The sequence below is a fragment of the Hyla sarda genome, chromosome 5 (assembly GCF_029499605.1).
Source record: "Hyla sarda isolate aHylSar1 chromosome 5, aHylSar1.hap1, whole genome shotgun sequence".
NCBI lineage: Eukaryota > Metazoa > Chordata > Amphibia > Anura > Hylidae > Hyla > Hyla sarda.
The window spans coordinates 37,830,433-37,837,932 of NC_079193.1; the positions used below are offsets into that span (position 1 = coordinate 37,830,433).

At 36.2% G+C, this 7,500-nt stretch overlaps 1 long non-coding RNA gene across 2 annotated transcripts in view; it reads right to left on the reverse strand.

The window, feature by feature from the left end:
• Positions 1-7,500, reverse strand: part of LOC130273077 (uncharacterized) — a 24,292-nt gene that overhangs the window by 4,962 nt on the left and 11,830 nt on the right. Inside the window, exons 1-2 of one of the 2 annotated variants that reach the window (XR_008843865.1) lie at positions 6,789-6,960; positions 4,680-4,827 (exon numbers count right to left, since the gene is read on the reverse strand). This is a non-coding gene — a long non-coding RNA (uncharacterized LOC130273077). Of the gene's footprint in view, positions 1-4,679; positions 4,828-6,788; positions 6,961-7,500 lie in introns of those variants that run through there. The other variant, XR_008843864.1, reaches the window with a different exon arrangement.

The window sequence follows — 7,500 nt, forward strand, 5'->3', positions numbered from 1 at the left end:
ATATGCAGGGAAAAAGCAAATATTCGCAATTTCGAATATATAGCGAATATATTTGCAATATTCGCGAATTCGCGATAAAAGTTGGAAATGCAAATATTCACGCTCAACACTAGTCTTGTGTCCCCCATTAAAATAGAAAGGTGGTTGAAAATGTATGCTGACACATCATTCAACACTATGGGAAAGATTTATCAAAACCTGTCCAGAGGAAAAGTTGCTGGGTTACCCATAGCAACCAATCAGATCGCTTCTTTCATTTTTCACAGGCCTCTTTACACGCCTTTTGGTTTACACATTTCTACTGATTTTGAGTTGTAATCCACTGATTTTGGCAATACACATGATATAGAAGGGATTTATGAACTGCACCTTTTTGTGAAAAAGCGCAAAAAAGGCACAAAGCCACTGAAAAGTCTCTAAAACTATGCCAGCCCAGACTTAGCTTAGCTTTTTGGTGTATGTGAAGAGAGAAATTTCAGAAAATGGGCACCTGCACAAAATGGCCGGCATTTATCATTGTTGGTGGAAGTGAAGCATTTTTCTACACCTTTTTATTGTGTGCTGGTAACGTCTAGGAGCACCATATTTATTAAATGGTCGCAGAACATTTGATATATTTTGTGCAGGTCACATTTTCTGAAATGTATCTCTTCACATACATCAAAAAGCTAAGCTAAGTCTGGGCTGGCATAGTTTTAGAGACTTTTCAGTTTTAGAGCCTTTTTTGCGCCATTTCACAAAAAGGCGCAGTTCATAAATCCCTTCCATATCATGTGTATTGCCAAAATCAGTGGATTACAACTCAAAATCAGTAGAAATGTGTAAACAAAAAGGTGCAAAAAAGGCGCAAAGAAACCCTGCATGCGCCTTTTGTAGACACAAAAAAACTGTCTAAAGACAATGATAAATGTCGGACAATGTATCAAATGATCTGTGACCATTTAATAAATCTGGTGCGCCTACACATTACCAGCACACAAAAAAAAGGTGTAGAAAAATGCTTCACTTCCACCTACAATGATATATGCCGGCCCATGTCTGTTTGTGCAATATTCTGACTATGTCTGCTTGAGCATTTATTTTGTATTTATCTTTCCATTTTATCTGGGTTTATAGCCATGGTTACATAGCATGATCCTTGTATTTTAGTCTGTGTTACATTAGTCGGTTTTAGAATTATAATATAAATCACAATTTTAGAGACAGGCCCCTCAGGACTGCCCTAAACTAGAGACTGCCTAGTCTTATTAAAACTTAGCTTTTATTCATTCTTTATGTAAAAGAAGAACTTAACGTGCTTGTGGTATATACAGTGAGGAAATGGGGGGGTTATGGATTAAAAATCCGGCCAACCTAAATGCGTGCACTTAAGTGCAAGTTTGCTTATCATTTAAACCAATCAGCAGTTTATCAGTGTACCGCTGCTGAGTACTTTGAGAAAGCCCGGTCCACGGGCGAAACGTTAGTTTAGGAGGCATTATTTTAATATCAGCATCCTCATCGGCACAATAAATATCAGCACTTTCTAGCAGTGTTCTGCTGTGACTGAGAGGCGCGGTAGCGCTGTCAGCAACGGTACACTGATAAACTGCTGATTGGTTTAAATGATAAGCAAACTTGCACTTAAGTGCACGCATTTAGGTTGGACGGATTTTTAATCCATAACCCCCCCCAATTTCCTCACTGTACATACCACAAGCATGTTAAGTTCTTCTTTTACATAAAGAATGAATAAAAGCTAAGTTTTAATAAGACTAGGCAGTCTCTAGTTTAGGGCAGTCCTGAGGGGCCTGTCCCTAAAATTGTGATTTATATATTATTTGCCCTGAGACTCCTAGGGGACTAATTTAGTGTTGTTGGTTTTAGAATTATGTCTGTTCAGCTTTGTCAGTGTTCACACTATGTCTGAGTCTTGCTTGTTACCTGTGCCCTGTTTGTTATATTCTTGTTCTGGAGTCTATTCAGACTCATCTGGTTCTAGTCTAGTGTTTCATGTATTATATTTCTGTTTCCTACTGGGTCAGCATTTTGTCCACATGGTGGAGTGTGTCCGTGGAGCAGCCTATTTGGCTTTATTATTAATGGCTACTCATATAATGGAGTGGGTACTCCAGTTTGTATGTTCTGTGTCCCAGTGTGAACAGTGTCTTATATTTATATCCTGTTTGGTTGCTCTGATCTTTGTCCTTTTTACTTGTACCTGTTTGCGAACAGTGTCCTATGTTACCTGTTCAGTTTAGTGTTTTGGCTCTCAGTTCTTCTGTTTATCCCCTTCATCTCCTGGATTCTGCTGTATACCCATATCATGCCTAGTCTTGTTCATTTTATCATGTCTGCCATTTATCTGATATCCGGTTTATGAACTGTTTGTTAATTCACTATATTCTGCTCTGTTTGTGAGTTTATCTTTTGCCCTGTTAGTATTTGTATTCTGTCTGGTATATCTGGTTATCTAGAAGTTTTCTGTTTCTGTTCGGTGACCGCCTATGTATATTATGTGTTTTTATGCCACTGCACTTTAGCGCAGGAAGGGACCAGCGCCCAGTTGTCAATCCACCATTTAGGGTGGATGGGCAAGTAGGCAGGGAGAGATGGTTTTAGGGTCAGTTTAGGGCTCACTCTTCCAGTCCCCCAGTCGGTCCCTGACAGCACTGTGGCCTCTTCATTTCTTACCAAGCATGGTTCAGGCTCATTTCATAGTGGCAATTCTTGGTATTGCAGCTCAAAAGTGAAACCTCACATTTCTGATGTTGATGGCCTGTCCTGAGGAAGGACCATCAATATAAAAATCCCATAAAACTCCTTTAAATCTATTGCTTTGCAGAGGAGCTCTGTATAAGAAATGTAGAGCTTTTACCACTCGAAAAATATTTTTATGCATTTTGAAATAGAAAATGACATAAAAATAACTTACAAAATAAAATAAAATAAATAAATAAATACATAAATAAATTAAAACTTAATTTACTATTAGTTCACAAATCTTATAGTCTTATATATTTCATAACACTTTAATCTGTCTGCAACAGTCAATATAACAGCAGTGTAAATATACAATGGTCTCAAGCACAGGAGATAAATAAAACCTGGATAAATGTATACTTTATATGAAAAGAAATAGAAGGAGGACACAGAATGTGGTGCTCCTATACTTTTAGGAAGAGACATTGTTTTTTAGTTTTACAACATATTCTAATAGATTCATACACAGAATCATGCCAACAAAAAGGCACAAAAGCTTCACATTTAGAGTCTCATTTATAGTAAATCGTGACCACTCATATAAATCATAATCTTAAATCGAGCTGTATGATTCCTTCCAATGAAAGGAACACATGGAAACTGAGGCTAAATTCAACACAAAACATTTAAAACTGTGATGTCACTACATAGGTGCACAACATCATTTGTTCAATATATTAACTCAGAAAATAGAAAATGTATGTATGCTGGGAAAAGAAAGACATTATAGGCATTTATGTTATTAGAAATTGTGGATATTGTTTAGTCATAGAAATATATGAATAAAAGGTAATTTCTTATAAAGAATAATTTTCTGTGAACATTCAAACATATATTTATCAAGTTGTGTGTCTGACATGTGTAAATGTTTAATGAATGAAAGATTAAAGGCATTTCAATTCCTATCTATCTATCTATCAATTAGCTATTTGTTTATCTGACTGTAATTTCTATACATTTGATGCAGATCCAGTTGTAATGTAGAGCATAAGAAATGATTGCTGCTTTCTTTTTCTATATCTATTTATTGATCCATCTATATCACTTATCTTTAAATAATCATCTGTCGTTATTTTTCTCTCTACATGTATTATCTACCTTTCTCATCTCTCTCTCTCTCTCTCTCTCTCTCTCTCTCTCTCTCTCTCTCTCTCTCTATCATCTCTTTACCTGTCTGTCCACACATCCATCCACCTCATATCTATCTATCTATCTATCTCATATCTATCTATCTATCTATCTATCTATCTCATATCAATCTATCTATCTGTCTATCTATCTATCTATCTATCTATCTCATATCTATCTATCTATCTATCTCATATCTATCTATCTATCTTATATCTATTCATCTCATATCTATCTATCTCATATCTATCTATCTATCTATCTATCTATCTATCTCATATCTATCTATCTCATAACTATCTATCTATCTATCTATCTCATATTTATCTATCTATCTATCTCATATCTATCTATCTCTCTATCTATCTCATATCTATCTATCTATCTATCTATCTATCCATCTATCTATCTATCTATCTATCTATCTATCTATCTCATATCTATCTATCTATCTATCTATCTCATATCTATCTTTCTATCTATCTATCTATCTATCTATCTATCTATCTATCTATCTGTATCTGTCATTATAAATCCGATGAAGTCTGAGGAATGGCTGTAGAGAATAGTAAACAGTCCCTGCTATAGTGAATAAAGGTTGGGGAAGAACAGCCATATAACACAACCTTACAAGACAAACAAAAAACAGCATGCTTTTTGCACACAGATAATGGCTATTTTGCATAGTATTCAGGAGATGTGTACAGCAGGGAGCATGGAGCTGGCCCTCTAGTAAAGCTCTCCTGTGTGTCTTATAAAGTAATGTGTAATAGACCCTGTGGGCACTGAAGAGTTAAAGAACAACCGACCTTGAAGCCGCCTGCAGTTCTAACAAAGCCGCCCTTGTCATCCGGGGAATCACATCAGCAGAATCCACTGGGCCTGAGTCTACATTCATCCCCCTCAATCATAACCTCCCTGCGCCTCCGCCTCTCCTGGATATTTACTTCTGTTTATCTGTAAATCAACATTTTCTTTTAGGAAATTGATAGAAATTTGCTTTAAGTAACATAAAAAAGAGGCTTCACTTGACACCTTTTATCCATTATGGATCCCAAAGACTTCTTGTGAAATGAGGTCTGAAAATAATGGATATTCAGGATCTATGGAGATTGATATTGTAGGATATGACACTCACTTGAGTGGGTAAAGAACCTGCAAAGTACAACTCTGGTTTGTCCTTTAATAGGAGGTATTCTCTAGCTGGCACTTGCATCTCAGCCTTGTTTTAGGTCTTCTGATATTCCACATTGTATTCTGATGTAGGAACACATGGAGGGTGAAAAGACTGTGGCCCCAGTGCAATCTATGGGGCCCCACCTGCCACTTAATATAATATAATGTCTTCTAATATGGTAGAGGGGCCTTTGCAACCTGTACACAACAGGGCCCATGTCCAACTGCTGCCTCTGCACCTCTTATAGCTACTACCCTGGATAGATAGATAGACAGATAGATAGATAGATAGATAGATGTGAGAGATAGATAGATATGAGAGATAGATAGATACATATGAGATGGATAGAGAGATAAAAAGACAGACAGATAGATATGAGATAAATAAATAAATAACTAAATATGAGACAGATAGACAAGGGATTACTGCAGCACAACAGTATATATATATTGTAAGTGGGTTTAATTCCAGCTTGTGCAGAGTTACAGGCAATGTTTCTTTTGGCTCACCCAGACATTATCAAGCAGTGATCCCTTGCTAAACAAAATGGATATATAGATAGATAGATAAATATGAAATAGATAGATAGATATTAGATAGATACATAGATATGATGATAGGTAGGAAAAAAAACACAAAATTCAAAAATTTGTGGGGAAAAATGCAGTGTGTGTGTTGGGGGATTTATTAACATTTGGATGATCTTCGAGTCTTCTTGGGGAGGAAGCGTAACTTATGTAGATAGATAGACAGATAGAAGATAACTATATGATGTGACCCTTAACGGGTCGATGCAAATGGCCGTGTGAACCTAGCCGTAGACTGGTATATTACACCCACATGTAAATGTAACTCCTTGTGATCCTACTAGGTTACACATTTATCATCCTAAAACCCTATTGTGATGTATAATCTGCCGAGCAGAACTCTACCAGGGAGAGGCAAAGCAGGGGAATCCTAGTGCTACATCTGTAAGAGGGACCTGCATTGCTTGTAGGGGAGAATAACTCCATAATATTAAGTCTGTACAGTGACATACAGAGATACATTAGGTCCCTACTGGAGTCCCTGTGTTTCCTAATATGGTTCCATACTGTATGAAGGCCTTATGCCTAGTTTTTATTTTGTAATACAGAGCCAAAGTAAATCAATGGAGGAATGCTGTGATCCACCCAATGCTGTATAATGGGAAGTCATTTGTTAAATGGAGACTGTATATGACTTATTGCAATTAAATATAAATAAAGAATCAGCCTTTATTTTTATTTTTTATATATTAAAGTAACAAATAAGTTGTTGTGGTATTTAGTCCTTTTTGGTATTGTTTAACTTATATAAGATTTTTCCTGAATCAATCAATTATCAATAAAATGTGCAGAGATTGCAAATCCTTGAGCCACCATATTTATTCCCAAGTAATGTCTGTTTTTGGGAAAGCTGGGAGACAACGTATTAGGCCACTATTAGAGGGATCGCCACACAGGCTTTCCTAAATTTGCAGATTGATGCTTATTTACAGATACACGGTCTATTCAGGTAAATATTTCCAACGCCCGTGAAACTGTAGATAATGGCAGAAGGATCAGTCAGGACATGGATACAGGAAATGTAAGACTAGTTTTACCCGCCAAAATATGTTTTTCATGGTATTTTTGTGTACATGTTTTATTGCCCAAAATGAATGAGGCTAGACGTTATTAAATCCTATAGTGAATTATAAGTCACACTGCATTTTCTTTACCAGTTTTCCATAAGCTTCTCTATAGGACTCTATACGAAAAAATGCCAGAAAAACATGAACTAAATAAAAGATACCACCAAAAACATGGAAAAGTCCATACAAATACTTGAAATTGATAGAATCTTTGAAATTTTTCAAAACAAAGGAAAATGTTTAAAGAGTCCTCATTGCCATCCAGCTTCCTAAAATACATAGGGGGAGATTTATCAAAACCTGTCCAGAGGAAAAGTTGCTGAGTTGTCCATAGCAACCAATCAGATTGCTTCTTTCATTTTTCAAAAGGCCTGTGAAAAATGAAAGAAGTGATCTGATTGGTTGCTATGGGCAACTCAGCAACTTTTCATCTGGACAGGTTTTGATAAATCTCCCCCATTTAGCTTAAAAATATCTACCATATTTAGGCAAACAAATTGTCACATCACTCCTCAATCCAGGAAAAAAGTGCAGTTTAGTCCATAATGTCTCAGAGAGCAAGCAACTTTCCGTCATCTCCAACTACCATTTTCAAGCAATATGATACAAGCATGGGGATAGATAGATAGATTTATATAAAGTCTCGTGCAACACAGTCCATAGGGATAAAGTGCTATTTTGCATCTTATGTAATGGACTGTGATCGAGTCTGGGTCCCTGACACCCTCACCTTCTCCATTTTTTCTCGTTTACTAAGTTTAAAAAATAATACTAATCTATCTATCATCTCATATCTATC